Genomic DNA, 18,292 nt, shown 5'->3' on the forward strand with positions numbered 1-18,292 from the left:
CCAAAATAAAATGGGCTATTTGTTAAATACCTTTTTAATTGATAAAACAATTTTTAAAAATAATTAATGGGCTGTAAAAAAATGATTTTTATGCCTGGAAATATTTAAAATAATTATTTAATATTTTAAAAATGTAAAAGGCTATTTTCTAGTAAAATAATGTAATAAAGCATGCATAGGCTATAATTGCAAATTAATTGCAATTGCATTCTAAAAATACAAATGTGGCTATTTATGCAATAACTGAAAATTAGTAATAATGCAAATGATAAAATTAAGCCATTAAAATTCTTATAAAATTACTTTGTGATGACATCAGTGATTGTTTTATAAAATAAATGCTGGGATAAACTAATTAAAATGTTTTTAAAAATGCAGAAATTGTATGAAAAAAATACTGGTTGATGCCAAAGCATAGTTTTGAAAATATTACGGGAAAAATTGGGTATCAACAACTGCCCCTCTTTACCCGGGAAGGATGAAAGAGTTTTCGGGTAAAGACATGATGTCCAATTTTGACCGAATGAGATGTTTTGAAAGATAGAGGCTGGACTCCGGCCTTTGAGCTGCTTACATATCCCTAGTTTTACAGGAATCAAACCACCTGTAGTTCTGGATTCATTGGCGAAATATACCGATGAAGTCATTACAAGAACGAACACGAGATTTCGGACTCGATGCAAGAGTGGTTATGGTGAATGGTCCAGGTTTGAGATGGCTGAATGAACTGGAGCGGGGTCGCTCCTGCTAGGATAGTAGTTGATTATTGGTCACCTACAGAAAAAAAGACGCTACAAACATGTATTTGTGCGAAAATCTAAACATGATGCAGATTTCCTTTGGACCATGAAAGTTGTCTTCGGACGGTTTAAGGATGACGTCCTCAGACCATGATGTCCTGGACCATGAATTGTTTAGTACGGGATTCATAGGCCATGAAATGATGTTCTCGGGCCATGAAAATGGTGCCTCCAAACCATGACGCCTTTGAAGAATGATATGCAAATTTGAGAGATCCTTAGGCCATGGCATGGTGTCTTCCGGCTACGAGGATGATGCCTTTAGACTATGACGCCTTTGGACAGATTGGCGATATTTCAGCCCATGAGATGCAATAATAAGGTTACCAAGACAAGGCTTAGTCTTGTGAAATGAAGGGCAGAGCTTAGCCCATTCAAAGAACAAATAGATAGTACTAGAATAGATCGATATTTATGCAAGGAGGGACAATGCTTAGTCCCCATGCAAACATGGAGGCAAGGATTAGCCTCATGCAGATATGGAGGCAGGGATTATCCTTATGCAGACGTAGAGGCAAGGATTAGCCTCATGCAGATATGGAGGCAAGGATTAGCCTCACAAAGACGTGGAGGCAAGGACTAGCCTCATGCAGATATGGAGGAAAGGATTAGCCTCATGTAGGTATGGAGGCAGGGATTAGCCTCGTGCAAATATGGAGGCAAGGATTAGCCTCGTGCAGGTATAGAGGCAGGGATTATCCTTTGCAGACGTGGAGGCAAGGATTAGCCTCATGCAAATCAGGGAGGCAGGGATTAGCCTCATGCAGGTACGGGGACAGGGACTAGCCTCATGCAAATATGGAGGCAAGGGTTAGCCTTGTGCAGGTAGGAGGCAAGGATTAGCCTCATGCAAGATAGGGAGGCAAGGATTAGACTCGTGCAGATAGGGAGGCAAGGATTAGCCTCATGCAAGATAGGGAGGCAAGGATTAGCCTCATGCAGATATAGGGAGGCAAGGATTAGCCTTATGCATATAGGGAGGCAAGGATTAGCCTCATGCAGATAGGGAGGCAAGGATTAGCCTCATGCAATTATGGAGGCAGGGATTAGCCTCATGCAAGATATAGGGAGGCAAGGATTAGCCTCGGGCAGATTGGGAAGCAAGGATTAGACTCATGCAGATATAGGGAGGCAAGGATTAGCTTATGTAATTATGGAGGCAGAGATTAGCCTCATGAAAATATGGAGGCAAGGATTAGCCTCATGCAATTATGGAGACAGGGATTAGCCTCATACAAGTATGCGGGACAGGGCTTAGTCCCATGCAAGGAGCGAGTAGCAAATAAGAGTAGTATATGTCTTATCTGGAGATATATTCGCTGTTCGATGGTCCGATTGATAGTGATCTTGTTACGTGTATATTTTTGCGAATGCTATCACTACGTCAGATGCGCCTACGTTCAAAGAAAAATCGTAAGTTTTGTGAGGGGAGGTTGGTTCGTGCTTCTGTCCGCTGGCCTTGCTTTGCTCTGTTCTGGAGGCCTTTTTCGAGTTTCCCTGGGTAACACCTGACTGTTATGGAAATAGAGTTTTTGAAAATATGCAATTGTTGATAAAAGAGTCATATTAGAAACATATTGATATATCAAGTGATTTTTAGATGAACCAGTGACCGTAACATGTTTCAGAGACATTGCAGCTTTCCCATGTTAGAATTTTGAGGGTCCTCCTCAAAATTTTGCCCCGGTTCGGTAGATGATCCTTCGAACATTTGCAGGTAACGACCCTTGTTGAACCTTCTTCGGAATTTTGAGAATCCTTCTCAAAATTCTGCCCCAGTTTCTTAACTGATTTCTGATTGTCTGACATATGTTGGCGTTGGCTGGACTTGCTCCGGAATTTTGAGGGTCCTCCTCAAAATTCTGCCCCGGTTTCTGATTTTTGGGAAAAATGGAAATTTTATTGTGATATGACCGAACCCATAAGGCTGCCTATGTATCCCCTCTTATACGGGAATCGGCTCAAGCGTAGTTCAATTACATCGGATGAGTAAATGTAAATAGTCTAAGGATAATATCTTTTGACTGTGTCTGAATTGATTGGTTTTGGCCAAATTTCTCCGTCCATTTCCGCAAGTATGAGTGCTCCTCCTATCAGTACCCTGTGAACCATGTACGGACCTTGCCAGTTGGGAGAGAATTTCCCTTTGGCTTCATCTTGATGTGGGAAGATCTTCTTTAGCACCAGCTGTCCTGGTGCAAATTGCCTTGGTTTGACCTTTTTGTTGTTAGCTCTGGACATTCTATTCTGATAAAGTTGACCGTGACACACTGGGTTCATCCTCTTTCCATCGATAAGGGCCAATTGTTCATAGCGGCTCCTTATCCATTTTGCATCGCTGAGTTCAGCCTCCTTTATTGTGATGACCCAAAAAGTCATCACTTGTTTTAGAAACAAATTCAATATTCCGAGACCAAAAAACCTCCTTTTTACCTCACCTCGATTTGTGTGCGCAGTCCGAGCGCGTAGCCGGAAAGCCATTATATGAAAAACAATGTAAAATGATGAATTTTGCCATTAAAATGAATTTTGCCATTAAAATGAGGTCTTTGGGTTAGTGTACATGTTTGGTTTGGAGCCCCGAGGGCTCGGGTGAGTTTTGGATAGGCCACGGGGTGAAATTTGGACTTAGAGTGTTGCAGATTTGAACTGGTGTGTTGCAGGCCTGCAGATGCGAAGCCTAGCTCGCAAATGCGAAGGCTATGTCGCAAATGCGAAATAGCCCAGGCCAGCACTTCCTCGCAAATGCGAAGTATTCATCGCAAATGCGATGTCCCCTGTTGTGGCCAGTCGTCGCAAATGTGACTCCTCTATCGCAAATGCGACTTCGCATTTGCGACAGGTCTATCGCAAATGCGAAGAAGACCTGAAAACTGGCTTGGTCGCAAATGCGACATTTTGTTCGCAAATGCGAGCTTAGCAGACTTCTGGGTTCGCAATTGCGAACCCTGATCGCAATTGCGACATCAGAGACCTGTAAATCCACACTTAGACGCATTTTCAGCCATTTTTCATATCTTCTCAAAACGTAAATACTCTAGGGCGATTTTTCAAAGGCAACTTCTTCTCCAAAACAATTGTAAGTCGTTTCTAACTAGTTTTCTTCAATCCTTAACATCTCTTCACATGATTTCAACTCAAAATCAATGATTTTCATGGGGGAAATTGGGTGTTTTGGGTAGAACCTAGGTTTTTTAAATTTTGGGATTTTGGACCTCGATTTGAGGTCCAATTTCAAAATAAATTATATATTTGAGTTCGTAAGTGAATGGGTAGTCGGTTTTGGTTTGAACCTCGGGTTTTGACCATGTGGGCCCGGGGTCGATTTTTGACTTTTTGGGAAAAACTTTAGAAAACTTATTTTCATGCATTAGAATCGATTTATTTAGCATTTATTGATATAATTAAGTAATGTGTGGCTAGATACGAGCGAATTGGTGGTGGAATCAAGATGATAGCGATAGTTGAGGCTTGAACTGTGTTCGAGGCATCGAGGTAAGTGTTTGGTCTAACCTTAGCTTGAGGGATTAGGAGTTGTGTCCTATTTGCTATGTGCTATTTGTTGAGTACGACGTATAGGCATGGTGATGAGTATCTATACATTGGTGTCAAGCATGCCCGTGAGTCTTATGTTATGATTAATGTAACTCCATTTGTATTGTTCATGTTTAATGTGATGATTGCTATTTCTGAGCAAGGTTTGTGGAAAGAGTATTGGTATTTGAACAATGAAGAGCATTGGCTCAAGTGGTAAAGTGATTTGTGGAAGTGTAATTGGCAATTGAACCTTATAGAGCATTGGCTCAAATTGTGAATCGAGTTGTGAAGTAAATGTAAAAAAAAGGAGAAGAGGATTATGACATTGTTCCCTTGCCGGGATGTTGTTGCTTTTAATATTGTACCCTTGCCGGGATGTTGTTGCTTTTAATATTGTACCCTTGCCGGAATGTTGTTGCTTTTAATGTTGTTCCCTTGCCGGGATTTTATGGTGATTCTATTTAATTCCTTGCCCTTATTGTTTGTGTTTGTTGTTTGGGTGAGAAAGAGTGTTAAAGCACGAAGGGTGATGCCGTGTATGATTTTGTGACGAAGAGTTTAAAAGCACGAAGGGTGATGCCGTGCCGCACGATGTACCATTTTGTGCCTTTATATGAGTGATTATGTGAGGTAAAAGTACTAAGGGTGATGCCGTGCCAATCATACTGATTTCATGGTGAGGACGAGAGTTAAAGCATGAAGGGTGATGCCGTGCACTTGTCCTTGATTTTCCTGATTTTACTGGTGATTGAGTTATGGTGTTCTTTAGGCTTACTTACTGATTTCCTGTTGTTACTTGATTTTATTGTGATGTTATCGATTCCCTTGCCCAAATTGCTTGTGATTGTTGCTTGGGTGAGGAAGAGAGTAAAGCACGAAGGGTGATGCCGTGTATTGTTTTTGTGAGAGAGTGTTAAAGCACGAAGGGTGATGCCGTGCATTGTTTTGGTCAGAGAGTGTTAAAGCACGAAGGGTGATGTCGTGCACTTGTCTTTGAATTTCTTGATTTTTATTGATAACTGAGTTATGGTTACTCTACATTTAATTGTTGGTTTTCAGTTGATACTTGTTATACCCCGCAGCATGATCCCCCTTCCTATCTTCAATTGAACTGTGGTGATCCTTATATTTATTCGTTGTTATTCTGTTTTTATTCGATGTCCCTGCAACATGTTTTCCCCCTCCCATCCTTAGCTGTACATTTCTGCTTGTATTGTTTCGTTGTATATGATTTATCTGCACAGGTTTATTTTGGTAGTCTGGTCCTAGCCTCGTCACTACTTCGTCGAGGTTAGGCTAGGCACTTACCAGCACATGGGGTCGGTTGTGCTGATACTACACTCTACACTCTTTTGTACAGATCCCAGTGTTGTAGATTTCAGACTGCAGTGAGGTTGCTGCTTCTGGTCCATCAGGCGACCCGAGGTAGTCCTGCAGGCGTCCGCAGGCCTTGGCGTCTCCTTCTAGTTATTATTCCCGATTCTTTCTTGTATTTCCAGAGACAGCGTTGTATTATTTCTTTTAGACCTTTATTTGTAGTAATCTTAGACAGTCTGTGAAGTTGTGACACTAGTCTTGGGTAGATTGGTTATGGAATGGTATTAGCAGTATTAATAAAACTTGAAATTAAGTCTTCCGCTTGTTAAATTTTGTTGATTATTAACTGTTGGATTATAACTGTTAACGACTTTAAAAATGGAAACAAGGCAAATAATTCAGTTGATTGGCTTGCCTAGCTTTCACTAGTACGTGCCATCACGACTCCCGAGGGTGGGAAATCCGGGTCGTGACAAGTTCGTATCAGAGCTCTAGGTTACATAGGTCTCACAACTCACAGACAAGCTTAGTAGAGTCTGAGGGATCGGTACGGAGACGTCTGTATTTATCCCCCAGAGGCTACAGGGTTAGGAAAAACTTCACATCTATTCTTTCCTGTCGTGCGACTTGATTTCTCAATGCTAGTTGAAATTCCACTTTTGTTCCTTTGCGAATGGCAAGGTCATGTACCGCTTCTTCAGTGAGCAGCAGCACACACCGGTGATAAATCAGCTACATCTTCGGAGACTTGGTAGAGAGATTATCATTTGGCTAGACCAGTTGGGTCACCAGCTTTGACTTGGGATCAGATTTCTCAACTGCTTTTGGAGAAGTTTCTTCCTACTGAGAGAGAGAGAGTGAGGAGGTTCATTGAGGGACTCATTCAGGCCGTCAGGGTTAGCAGTTTCAGCAGCCGAGGGCTTGTTATACCTGTGGTGAAATGGGTCACATTGCTAGATTTTTCCCTCGGGCATCGAGTAGCTCTCAGCATCAGGGTTCCCGTGCCATGGTTCAGGCACCGAGTGTTCCACAGCCCGCTCAGCTAGCTAGAAGTGGAGGTAGAGGTGCTAGAGGTGGAGGTAGAGGTATTAGAGGTGGAGGTCAGGCCGCTAGAGGTGGAGGCAAGCCAGCAGTAGGTCGTCCCATAGATATAGTTTAGAGTGGTGGGGCCCAGCCCCGATGTTATGCTCTTCCATCCAGGCTTGAGGCTGAGGCTTCCGATGCAGTTATCACAGGTACTATTCGGGTTTGTAGTAGAGATGCTTCAGTGCTATTTGATCCAAGGTCTACACACTCTTATGTGTCATCTTATTTTGCGTCGTATCTGGTTATGCCTAGTGATTCTTTGAGTGCTCCTGTTTATATGTCTAACCGGTGGGTGATTCTATTGTGGTAGACCGTGTTCATCGTTCTTGCGTGGTTGTGATTGGGGGTCTTGAGACCCGAGTAGACTTATTATTGTTGGACATGGTTGATTTTGATGTCATACTGGGGATGGACTAGTTATCACCTTACCACGCCATCTTGGATTGTCATGCCAAGACTGTGCCCTTAGCCTTACCGGGTCTACCTCGTTTAGAGTGGAGAGGGGCTCCTGGTCATTCTACCCGTAGCGTTATCTCATATATGAAGGCTCGGTGAATGGTTGAGAAGGGGTGTTTGGCCTATTTGGCATATGTTCGTGATTCTAGTGCCGAGGTTCCTTCTATTGATTCTGTGCCCGTTGTTCGTGAGTTTCCTGAGGTATTTCCTTTAGACCTGCCGGGTATGCCACCCGACAGGGATATTGACTTTTACATTGATCTGGCTCTGGGCACTCAGACCATTTCTATTCCGCCATATCGTATGGCCCCGCCTGAGTTGAAAGAGTTGAAGGAGCAGTTGCAATACTTGCTTGATAAGGGCTTCATTAGGCCCAGTGTCTCGCCATGGGGTGCGGCGGTGTTGTTTGTCAAGAAGAAGGACGGATCGATGAGAATGTGTATAGATTACCGATAATTGAACAAGGTCACAATCAAGAATAAGTATCCACTATCGAGGATTGATGATTTGTTCGACCAGCTTCAGGGTGCCAAGTGTTTTCTAAGATCGACTTGAGATCTGGCTATCATTAGGTGAGGATTAGGGCATCCGCTGTCCCTAAGACAGCTTTCCGCACTCGGTACGGGCATTATGAGTTCTTGGTGATGTCATTCGAATTGACAAATGCCCCAGCAGTTTTCATGGATTTGATAAACTGAGTGTTCAAGCCTTACTTGGATTCGTTCGTGATAGTCTTCATTGACAATATTTTGATTTATGCCCGCAGCCGGGAGGAGCATGAGCAGCATCTGAGAGTGGTTCTTCAGACTTTGAGAGATAGTCAGTTGTATGCTAAGTTTTTGAAGTGTGAGTTCTCGTTGAGTTCAGTTGCTTTCTTGGGTCATGTTGTTTCAGCAGAGGGTATTCAGGTGGATCGAAAGAAGATAGAGGCAGTCAAGAACTAGCCTCGACCCACATCAGCTACAGAGATCCAGAGTTTCTTGGGATTGGCAGGCTATTATCGTCGGTTTGTGGAGGGGTTTCATCTATTGCAGCCCCGATGACCAGGTTGACCCAGAAGGGTGCCTAGTTCAGGTGGTCGGACGAGTGTGAGGCGAGCTTCCAGAAGCTCAAGACAGCTTTGACTACGGCGCCAGTGTTGGTTTTGCCCACAGGTTCAGGGCCATAAACAGTTTATTGTGATGCATCTCGTGTTGGGCTTGGTGCGGTGTTGATGCAGGATGGCAAGGTCATTGCTTATGCTTCGCGTCAGTTGAAGATTCATGAGAAGATCTATCCAGTCCATGATTTGGAGTTAGCAGCCATTGTTCACGCGCTGAAGATTTGGAGGCATTATCTGTATGGTATAGCATGTGAGGTGTTCACGGATCACAAGAGTTTGCAATACTTGTTCAAGCAGAAGGAGCTAAAGTTGAGGCAAAGAAGGTGGTTGGAGCTGTTAAAAGACTATGATACCACCATCTTATATCATCCGGGAAAGGCCAATGTGGTGGCCGATGCTTTGAGTAGGAAGTCAACCAGTATGGGCAGTCTTGCATATATTCCGGTCGGTGAGAGACTGCTTGCCTTGGATGTTCAGGCTTTGGCCAACCAGTTCGTAAGGTTGCATGTTTCTGAGCCCAGCCGTGTATTAGCTTGCACTGTTGCTCGCTCTTCTTTATTGGAGCGTATCCGAGATCGGCAGTATGATGATCCTCATTTGTGTATCCTCAGAGACACGGTGCAGCACGGAGGTGCCAAGCAGGTTACATTAGGAGATGATGAAGTTTTGAGGCTGCAAGGTCGAGTTTGTGTGCCTTGTGTGGATGGGCTCCGAGAGTTGATATTAGAGGAGGCCCATAGTTCCCAGTACTCCATTCATCCAGGCGCCGCCAAGATGTATCAGGATTTGCGGCAGCATTATTGGTGGAGGAGAATGAAGAAGGACATTGTTGCATATGTGGCTCGGTGTTTGAATTGTCAGCAGGTTAAGTACGAGCATCAGAGACCGGGTGGTCTGTTCTAGAAGATTGAGATTCCTGAGTGAAAGTGGGAGCGTATCACTATGGACTTCGTTGTTGGGCTCCCACGGACTCAGAGGAAGTTCGATGCAGTGTGGGTTATTGTTGATAGGCTGACCATGTCAGCACATTTCATTCCTGTGGCAGTCTCCTATTCTTCCGAGAAGTTAGTTGAGATCTATATCCAGGAGATTGTCCGTCTTCATGGTGTGCCGGTGTCTATCATCTCGGACCGAGGTACGCAGTTTACCTCACATTTTTGGAGAGCAGTTCAGCGAGAGTTGGGCACACGGGTTGAGTTGAGCACAATATTTCATCCTCAGACGGACGGGTAGTCCGAGCGGACTATTCAGATTTTGAAGGATATGCTTCGAGCTTGTGTCATTGACTTCGGAGGCTCGTGGGATCAGTTTTTGCCTTTAGCGGATTTTTCCTACAACAACAGCTACTAGTCGAGCATTCAGATGGCACCTTATGAGGCTTTATATAGTAGGCGGTGTCGGTCTCCGATTGGATGGTTTGAGTCGAGAGAGGCTCGGTTGTTGGGTACGGATCTGGCACAGGATGCCTTGGACAAGGTCAGGATCACTCAGGATAGGCTTCGTATAGCTCAGTCCAGGCAAAAGAGTTATGCCGACCGTAAGGTTCGTGATTTGGCATTCATGGTCGGTGAGCGGGTATTGCTTCGGGTGTCGCCTATGAATGGCGTGATGAGATTTGGAAAGAAGGGCAAGCTTACCTAGGCCCGTTTGAGATTCTTGATCGAGTGGGAGAGGTGTCTTAGAGACTTGCGTTGCCGCCGAGCTTATCAGCCGTGCACCCAGTGTTTCACGTGTCCATGCTTCAGAAGTATCACGGCGATCCATCCCACGTGTTAGACTTCAGCACTGTCCAGTTGGAAAAGGACTTGTCCTGTGAGGAGGAGCCGGTAGCTATGCTAGACCGGCAGGTTCATCAGTTGAGATCAAAGAGTTTTCCTTCTGTTCGTGTTCAGTGGAGAGGTCAGCCTGCTGAGGCATCGACCTGGGAGTCCGAGTCTGATATGCGGAGCCGTTATCCCCATCTTTTCCCTGACTCAGGTACATCCTTCTTATGTCCGTTCGAGGACGAACGGTTGTTTTAGAGGTGGAGGATGTGATGACCCAAAAAGTCATCACTTGTTTTAGAAACAAATTCAGTGTTCCGAGCCCTAAAAACCTCCTTTTTACCTCACCTCGATTTGCGTGCGCAGTCCAAGCGCGTAGTCGGAAAGCCATTATATGAAAAATTGTGGAAAATGATAAATCCCTTAAAATGAATTTAAGTTGATTTCGATCAACATTTTGAGCAAACGGACCCATATCCGTGTTCCGACAATCCCGGGAGGTCCGTAAGAAAATATGGGACTTGGGCGTATGCCCGGAATCGGATTCCGAGGTCCCAAGCCCGAGAGATGAATTTTTAAAGAAAATTATTTTCTAAAAAATATATGAGTTTTTAAAAATGAAATGTGTTTGAAATTTGATGGTATCGGGCCCGTATCTTAGTTCCGGAGCCGGGTACAGGTCTTATATGTGATTTAAGTTGAGTCTGTGAAGTTTGGTTAGAAACGGACTTGAAAAGACCTGAATCGGACCTTATTTGAGAAAATTAGAAAATTTGATGTTCTTAAGTGATTTTATGATTTTGATGCTAAATTCCTAGGTTTTGATGTTATTTTGGTGATTTGAATGCTCGAGCGAGTCCATATGAGGTTTTTGGGTAAGTGTACATGTTTGGTTTGGAGCCCCGAGGGCTCGGGTGAGTTTTGGATAGGCCACGGGGTTAAATTTGGACTTAGAGTGTTGCAGATTTGAACTAGTGTTTTGCAGGCCTGCAGGCTTCGCATTTGCGAAGCCTGACTCACTAATGCGAAGGCTATGTCGCAAATGCGAAATAGCCCAGGCCAGCACTTCCTCGCAAATGCAAAGCATTCATCGCAAATGTGATGTCCGCTGTTGTGGCCAGTCGTCGCAAATGTGACTCCTCTATCGCAAATGCGACTGCGCATTTGTGACAGGTCTATCGCAAATGCGAAGAAGACCTGAAAACTGGCTTGGTCGCAAATGCGACATTTTGTTCGCAAATGCGAGCTTAGCAGACTTGTGGGTTCGCAATTGCGAACCCTGGTCGCAATTGCGACATCAGAGACCTGTAAATCCACACTTAGACGCATTTTCAGCCATTTTTCATATCTTCTCAAAACATAAACACTCTAGTGCGATTTATCAAAGGCAACTTCTTCTCCAAATCAATTGTAAGTCGTTTCTAACTAGTTTTCTTCAATCCTTAACATCTCTTCACATGATTTCAACTCAAAATCAATGATTTTCATGGGGGAAATTGGGTATTTTGGGTAAAACCTAGGTTTCTTAAATTTTGGGGATTTGGACCTCGATTTGAGGTCCGATTTCAAAACAAATTATATATTTGAGTTCGTAAGTGAATGGGTATTCGTGTTTTGGTTCGAACCTCGGGTTTTGACCATGTGGGCCCGAGGTCGATTTTTGACTTTTTGGGAAAAAACTTTAGAAAACTTATTTCCATGCATTAGAATCAATTTATTTAGCATTTATTGATATAATTAAGTAACTTGTGGCTAGATACGAGCGAATTAGTGGTGGAATCAAGAGGTAAAGCGATAGTTGAGGCTTGAATTGTGTTCGAGGCATCGAGGTAAGTGTTTGGTCTAACCATAGCTTGAGGGATTAGGAGTTGTGTCCTATTTGCTTTGTGCTATTTGTTGAGTACGACGTATAGGCATGGTGACGAGTATCTATACGTTGGTGTCAAGCATGCCCGTGAGTCTTATGTTATGACTAATGCAACTCCATTTGTATTCATGTTTAATGTGATGATTGCTATCGTTTAGCAAGGTTTGTGGAAAGAGTATTGGTATTTGAACAGTGAAGAGCGTTGGCCCAAGTGGTAAAGTGATTTGTGGAAGTGTAATTGGCAATTGAACCTTATTGAACATTGGCTCAAATTGTGAATCGAGTTGTGAAGTAAATGTGAAAAATGGAGAAGAGGATTATGACATTGTTCCCTTGCCGGGATGTTGTGCTTTTAATATTGTACACTTGCCGGGATGTTGTTGCTTTTAATATTGTACCCTTGCCGGGATGTTGTTGCTTTTAATGTTGTTCCCTTCTATTTAATTCCTTGCCCTTATTGTTTGTGTTTGTTGTTTGGGTGAGGAAGAGTGCTAAAGCACGAAGGGTGATGTCGTGTATGATTTTGTGAGGAAGAGTGTAAAAGCACGAAGGGTGATGCCGTGCCGCACGATGTACCATTCCGTGCCTTTATATGAGTGATTATGTGAGGTAAAAGCACTAAGGGTGATGTCGTGCCAATTATACTGATTTTCATGGTGAGGACGAGAGTAAAAGCATGAAGGGTGATGCCGTGCACTTGTCCTTGATTTTCCTGATTTTACTGGTGATTGAGTTATGGTGTTCTTTACGCTTACTTACTGATTTCCTATTGTTACTTGATTTTATTGTGATGATATCGATTCCCTTGCCCAAATTGCTTGTGATTGTTGCTTGGGTGAGGAAGAGAGTAAAGCACGAAGGGTGATGCCGTGTATTATTTTTGTGAGAGAGTGTTAAAGCAAGGGTGATATCGTGCATTGTTTTGGTGTGAGAGTGTTAAAGCACGAAGGGCGATGTCGTGCACTTGTCTTTGAATTTCTTGATTTTTATTGATAACTGAGTTATGGTTTCTCTACATTTAAATGTTGGTTTTCTGTTGATACTTGTTGTACCCCGCAGCATGATCCTCCTTCCTATCTTCAATTGAACTGTGGTGATCCTTATATTTATTCGTTGTTCTTCTATTTTTATTCGGTGTCCCCGCAGCATGTTTTCCCCCTCTCATCCTTAGCTATACATTTCTGCTTGTATTATTCCATTGTGTATAATTTAACTGCACAGGTTTATTTTGGTAGTCTGGTCCTAGCCTCGTCATTACTTCGCCGAGGTTAGGCTAGGCACTTACCAGCACATGGGGTCGGTTGTGTTGATACTTCACTCTACACTTTTTTGTGCAGATCCCAGTGTTGTAGATTTCGGACCGCAGTGAGGTTGCTGCTTCCGGTCCATCAGGCGACCCGAGGTAGTCCTGCAGGCGTCCGCAGGCCTTGGCGTCTCCTTCTAGCTATTATTCCTGTTTCTTTCTTGTATTTCCAGAGACTGCGTTGTATTATTTCTTTCAGCCTTTATTTATAGTAATCTTAGACAGTCTGTGAAGTTGTGACACCAGTCTTGGGTAGATTGGTTATGGAATGGTATTAGCAGTGTTACTAAAACTTGAAATTAAGTCTTACGCTTGTTAAATTTTGTTGATTATTAACTATTGGATTATAACTGTTAACGAATTTAAAAAAGAAAACAAGGAAAATAATTCAGTTGATTGGCTTGCCTAGCTTTCACTAGTAGGCGCCATCACGACTCCCGAGGGTGAGAAATCCGGGTCGTGACATGTATGATTCTTAAAGAAGGAATCTCTACCTCGGCTGGGATGACAGCTTCGGTACCATAAACTAGCATGTATGGAGTTGCCCCGGTTAATGTGCGAACTGTGGTGCGGTATCCTAACAGAGCAAAGGGTAGCTTCTCGTGCCATTGTTTGCGGCTTCTACGGCTCCATTCATTTGAGGTCTATAGGCTGTAGAATTCTTGTGCTTGATTTTGAACGTTTCGCACATGGCTTTCATTAGATCGCTGTTCAGATTGGCGGCATTATCAGTAACAATGGACTCGGGAACTCCAAATCGGCAAACAATACGATCTTTTACAAAATCTGCGACGACTTTCTTGGTCACAGCTTTGTAAGATGCAGCCTCTACCCATTTTGTGAAGTAATCAATGGCCACTAGAATAAACATGTCCCCGTTTGAAGCAGTGGGCTCGATAGGACTGATGACATCCATTCCCCAGGCGGCGAACGACCAAGGTGAGCTTGTTGCATTGAGCTCATTCGGTGGCACTTTTATCGTATCGACATGCACTTGACATTGGTAGCATTTGCGGACATACTGGACGCAATCTGTCTCCATGGTCATCCAGAAATAACCGGCCCTAAGTATTTTCTTGGCCAAGACAAAACCATACATATGCGGGTCGCAGGTCCCAGCATGTATCTCCTCGAGTAGCTTAGAAGCCTCTTTTGCGTCGACACATCTTAGCAATCCCAAATCGGGAGTTCTTCTGTACAAGTTTCCTCCGCTATGGAAAAAGTGGTTGGACAATCTCCGAAGTGTGCATTTCTGAGTGTGGTTTGTATGCTCAAGATATTTTCCTTTTGCCAAATACTCCTTGACGTCATGGAACCAAAGCTTTTCATCTGTCTCTTCCTCGACATGAGCATAGTAAGCCGGTCGATTACGGACTCTTACTGGGATGGGATCAATGAAATTCTTGTCCGGATACTGTATCATAGATGACAAGGTGGCCAATGCATCGGCAAACTCATTCTGAATTCTGGGTACATGCCAGAACTCTATCTTTGTGAACCACTTCCTCAATTCCTGCACATGGTGCAGATATAGCAATATCTTGGAATTCTTGGTGGCCCACTCTCCTTGTACCTGGTGCACAAGCAAATCTGAATCACCAATTACCAACAACTCCTCAATGTTCATGTTGACTGCCATATTGAGTCCTAGTATGCAGGCCTCATATTTTACCATGTTGTTGGTGCAGGGAAATCTGAGTTTAGCAGATACCGTATAATGTTGACCTATTTTTGATACCAAAACTACTCCAATGTCCACTCCTTTGAAATTTGCAGCTCCATCGAAGAACATTCTCCAACCGTTGTATGCTTCGGTAATGTCTTCTCCTACGAACGACACCTCTTCATCAGGAAAATATGTTTTCAAGGGTTCATATTCTCTTCCTACCGGATTTTCAGCAAGATGATCTACCAATGCTTGTCCTTTGACCGCCTTTTGAGTTACATAGATGATATTGAACTCGCTCAACAATATCTGCCACTTAGCTAACTTGCCAGTCGGCATGGGTTTTTGAAATATATACTTCAAGGGGTCCATCAAGGATGCCTCAACTTCTGGGCCATCCAGGTCAAAGCACAGTAAGTGCGTTCCAGCAGAGCCGTGCTTTGTAAGGTGTGAACTTCTTACTCAAGTAGTATATGGCTTGCTCCTTTCTCCCTGTCTCGTCATGTTTTCCCAGAACACATCCGAAGGCTCCATCCAATACAGATACATAGAGCAGCAAAGGTCGTCCAGGTTCTGGCGGGACCAGAACTGGTGGTGTGGACAGGTACTCCTTGATCTTGTCAAAAGCTTTCTGACAATCCTCGGTCCAGCTTGTCTCGGCATCTTGAAGATGGGTTCACATATGACTATGGACTGTGCTATGAAGCGACTGATATAGTTGAGACGTCCTAGGAAGCTCATCATGCCTTTTTGCTCCTAGGTGGCGGTAACTCCAGAATAGCCCTGACTTTAGACGGATCTAGCTCGATCCCTCGGCGACTGATAATGAATCCCAGTAACTTTCCTGCGGGAACCCCGAATGCACACTTTGCGGGGTTCAGTTTCAAGTTGTACCTCCTCAGCCTGTCAAAGAACTTTTTCAAGTCTGCTATGTGATCTGCGGCCCCTTTGGATTTGATAATGACGTCGTCCACATACACCTCTATTTCTTTATGCAACATATCATGGAAGATGGTTGTCATGGCTCTCATGTAAGTGGCCCCAGCATTCTTTAGACCAAATGGCATCATCTTGTAGCAGTACACCCCCATGGTGTAATAAAAGATATTTTCTCTGCATCTTCTTCATCCATCCAGATCTGGTGATAACCCGCGAAGCAATCTACAAAAGATTGGAGTTCATGCTTGGTGCAATTATAGATCAGGATGTGTATGTTTGGCAGTGGGAAGTCGTCCTTGGGACTTGCTCTGTTTAAATCCCGATAGGCAACACATACTCTGACTTTCCCATCTTTCTTCGGAACTGGTACAATGTTGGTTAACCAGGTCGGGTACTCCACAACCCTGAGGACTTTGGCTTTGATCTGCTTAGTAACTTCCTCCTTGATCTTCAAGCTCATATCTGGTTTGAATTTTCTGAGTTTCTGCTTCACTGGCGGACACATGGTATTAGTAGGCAACTTGTGAGCCACTATGGACGTGCTTAGACCGGTCATGTCATCATATGACCATGCGAAAATGTCCTCATACTCTTTTAAGAAGCGGATATACTTTTCCTTCTCTGTTGGTGATAAGTGAATGATGATGCAAGTCTCCTTGACGGTCTCGGCATCCCCCAAGTTTACTGCTTCGGTTTCGTCCAGATTGGACTTAGGCTTATTCTCAAAGGTTTCAACGTCCCTGACAACTTCCTCGGGTATCTCGTCTTCTTCATCCGAATCACTATCCTTATGTTGCGTTGCCTCATTACCTGTCACAGTTACCGGTTCATCAGGAAAAGTAATAATAACGCTGTAGAAAGAAAAAGTGTAGAAAATAATAATGAATAATAAAGAGCAATGCATTTAATTAAAATTGAAAAAACATCCAGACAAGTACGGCTTGATGAAGCGAGCATTTATTTTGAAACAAATTATCTTTTAAAACAAAGTTACTGAAAATCTTAAATGCCTAGAATGGCTATAGAAATAAAATCTGCCAAGGTACCCAGGGACTCGGCGGGCCCGGGATGGTGTGGCAGTCCAGTTCCTGAGAACAGCTCCCTTCTCCACAGTTTGAATAGTGAGTCCTTCTTCCTCCTCCTCCTCAATTATTGCACTACAGTCCATGTTTTCGTCTTTCAAGAACAGATACTTCAGCCCAGCTAATGCCTCTTCTTCTGCAGTTCCCCATATTGTGTCAGCTTGGTAAAAAGCTTGATCCAGATGTGGCACCGGTTGCTCGAGAGGGTAATACGGTCCGCGCCATGGAGGCGACCAATCATTATACTCTTGCCATGTGTGCTGATATTCGAGCCCAAAGGTAGTGCCATGACCCTTCAGTTGTATCGGTCTAGTAATACCCTGGAGGTTCTTCTCAAGACTTTTACCGGGTTCATACCCGAACCATGCTAGTATGCTTTCTATTTTGCTACTCCACCATTTGTCTTTCTCAACGGCGTTGACACGTTCAATATGATGATAGGTTTCCCCTCCTGGCCTTTTTCCGTTTTCGATAACTGGGATGGTTTGGCTGGTGTAAATGGGGTTACTCCCATCCCCGTGAATGATCACCTCCTGATGGTTCCATTCAAACTTTACTGCATGATGCAAGGTTGATGCCACATCCCCAACGGCGTGTATCCATGGTCGTCCTAACAGAAGATTGTAGGATGCAGATATGTCCAGCACCCGAAACTCGACATCGAACCACGTAGACCCCATTTGCAGACAGAGATCAATTTCTCCGATGGTAGATCTCTAAGACCCATCAAAAGCCTTCAAGTTCATGGTCCCTTCTCGTATCTCGTATAGGCCTTTGCCCAACCTCTTCAGTGTTGTCAATGGGCAAATATTGAGACTGGATCCTCCATCAATCAGGACCCTGGTAATGAAGTAGTCTTCGCATCGCACTGTGATGTGCAATGCCTTGTTGTGATTCAAACCCTCAGGCGGCAACTCATCCTCGTGGAAAGTGATTTTGTGACTTTCCAACACCTGTCCCACCATGTTAGCCATTTCCCCGCTTGTGACATTATTAGGCACATAAGCTTCGGTCAACACCTTCATCAAAGTGTTCTTGTGTGCCTCTGAATTTTGCAATAGGGACAGGATGAATCTGAGCTAGGGTTTTGTTCAAATGATCAATGACGAAATACTCCTTTGCTTTTACTTTCCTCCAAAGGTCATCTGGCCCTGTTTCAATGATAGGCTGCTTGGCAGTGGCATCCTTACTTGGTCCTCCCAGGTGTTCAGGTGTATAGATTCTTCCGGTCCTAGTCATTCCTTGTGCGGCATCGGACTCCTCCATCTTTGCCTTTCCTTTTCGCCTAGCTTCGGCAACATAATCCCAAGGTATTGCTTTTGAATTGAAAGGAGGTGTGGTTGATACTCTCACTGTAAAAGGTGCGACCACTTC

Source organism: Nicotiana attenuata, unplaced genomic scaffold (assembly GCF_001879085.1).
Source record: "Nicotiana attenuata strain UT unplaced genomic scaffold, NIATTr2, whole genome shotgun sequence".
Classification (NCBI taxonomy): Eukaryota; Viridiplantae; Streptophyta; class Magnoliopsida; order Solanales; family Solanaceae; genus Nicotiana; species Nicotiana attenuata.